A 2,500-nucleotide genomic window follows, 5' to 3' on the forward strand; every position below is an offset into this window, starting at 1 on the left:
AATCCATGTTGTGGGCAACGTCGAATCAAGTCCTTATACCTTTCCCATGCTTCATAGAGTGACTCAAAATCATTTTGCTTGAATTGGCCAATCTCACTCCTGAGTTGGGCTGTTTTGGCAGGAGGAAAGAATTTAGCAAGAAACCTCTCAGCCATGTCCTGCCAACTAACGATGCTTCCCGGTTGTAGAGATTGTAGCCAACCTCTAGCCTTGTCCCTCAAAGAGAAGGGAAACAATCTCAGTCTAATGGTGTCTTCAGTAACACCATTAATCTTCACAGTATCACAAATCTCCAAGAACATAGCCAGGTGAATATTGGGATCATCAAGTGGTGATCCACTGAATTGAGCCTGCTGCACCATGCTAATCAAAGCTGGTTTGAGCTCAAAGTTGTTGGCATTGATTGGCTGGCGCATTATGCTCGAGTAATTTCCATTCACAACTGGCCGTACATAGTCCTTCAAGGTGCGTGGTAGTACCTCACGATCTTCTTCAGCCATAGCTAGTATCTTATTTCTTCTTAGTGATCTAAGAGTTCTTTCAATCTCCGGATCAACAGGAATAATGTCACGAGATCTAGTACGGCGCATCCAATGTCAGAAACACACCTGTAGAACAAATTAAAACAAAGTTCTAAATTAAAACCAAGATTACTTTGTATCGATATTGACAAAAAAAAATAAGAATAAACTAATCCCCGGCAACGGCGCCAAAAACTTGACCGGTGCAAAACTGCAAGTGCACAGTATCGTAGTTTTATAGTAAAGCAATAAGAAGAGTATCGTCCTCAGGGATTGGTACCTTACTCTTGCCAAATACCAAAATTATGCTAATCTCAATTCTATCTAGAGGAATCGCTAAGGTTTTTGTAGTAGCAAATAAAACTAGATCAACTCAAGAGAAATAAGCAAAGAAAGTAAAACTGATGTTTGAAGATCAAATTCAATAGGGAAGAAAACTTCTAGGAAATCGATTTCACCATAATTCTTCACTATGCTTTTCTCATCCAGCTAATTTAACTTAAACCTCTTTTGTCTATTAGCAAATCTCTAATTCATCCAAAAGCCTCTTTCGATAGTCAATTGGAATTGATTCTAGTTTATCAATTCACACAAGAGTATGCAAATTAAATAATCAAGAACGCAATAAGACCAATGATTTAATTACTACACAGGTTCATACAAGTCTTTCGATCTCTATACTTACCTATGCTGAAATATCCAAGATCTACCCTATGATTCCCTCTTTCGATAGCAAATCACAAGATTAATAATCATCTAATCAATGGCCAGTTAATTAGAAGCATTAAACTCAAAATAAATCAGATAAACAAAGAGAGAATTGCATTAAATTAGCATGGACAAACAAGCATAGTTCGGAATTAGGTTACATCGTTTTCCTAGAAAGAAGAAAATTTAGCTCATACTAGAATTGGAATTCAACATAAACGAATTCACCATAATTGTTCTGAGAAGATGGGAAGAAGAAAATAAACACTGAAAAATCCTCCTTGCAGCCTCAACTGGTCGTCAAAAGCTCAAGAGAACGATTCAACGCCTTTCTCCCGTCCGTGCTCGTGTATGAATCCAACGTACGTGCAATAAATTGGAATTCCGTCTCCAAAACAAATGATTTGAATCCCTCTAGCTATGTTTTTCTCTCCCAAAGAGTGTTCTCCAGTCAAAAACCGCGGCTCTAGAGTGAAGAATGGCCTTTTATATGGTCCCACGGCGGAAAACCTAAAATCTGTCAAAATACGATGTTCGCTCGAGCGGGGTGTCGAGCGCGCGTCGAGCGTTCGACTCTGCCTGATTTCGCTCGAGCGTCCTATCGAGCGCACATCGAGCGTTCGACTCTGCCTGATTTCGCTCGAGCGGCCAATGTCTCCGCTCGAGCGATCTTCGTTTTTCAGCAACCTGCTCGAGCTCCCTGTCGAGCGGCAGTCGAGCGTTTGAATCTGCCTGAATTCGCTCGAGCGGCCAAAAGCCTCCGCTCGAGCGAACTTGTAAAATCTGCAATATGAAATTTTGCAAGCCATCAAATACCCCCAAACTTACAACTTTGTTTGTCCTCAAACAAAAAAGAAAAACAAATGATAGTTTAGGCAATATCAACTCGACCCCAAAGAGAAGTATCATCATTCACCAAACTTTTATGAATTTAGATTTCATCTCTAGTATCTTACTCTTTTAACATCAAAGATAGCAAGAAAATCAATCAAAAATTTTGCAATTTGTCAAGCAAGAGTTAGGCGTTTATTTCAACCTAAAGCTAAGACCTTGAGTGGGTGTGTGATATAGTCAATTTAACCTCAAACCACCTGCAAACTCAGATAAAAGTAGAACAACCAAAATCAGAAGAATTCTCTTAAAACTTAACCCCATAAGTCCAATTTTCAGAAATCCTCTCCACTAATGTAGTCAACACCAAAATCAAAGATCAAAAGGTCTTTATTAAGGTTGTAATGATAGGCCACAGGGTGAGGGTTAAGAAAGAACTG

The 2,500-nt window shown here is 39.3% G+C and overlaps 1 non-coding gene across 1 annotated transcript; it reads left to right on the forward strand.

The window, feature by feature from the left end:
• LOC122280274 lies at positions 1–107 on the forward strand. The gene has a single exon (XR_006229855.1). It is a non-coding gene; the product is annotated as a small nucleolar RNA R71 (small nucleolar RNA).
• The last annotated feature ends 2,393 nt before the right edge of the window (positions 108–2,500 follow it).

This window comes from Carya illinoinensis, chromosome 10 (genome assembly GCF_018687715.1).
Source record: "Carya illinoinensis cultivar Pawnee chromosome 10, C.illinoinensisPawnee_v1, whole genome shotgun sequence".
In the NCBI taxonomy this organism is placed as follows: domain Eukaryota; kingdom Viridiplantae; phylum Streptophyta; class Magnoliopsida; order Fagales; family Juglandaceae; genus Carya; species Carya illinoinensis.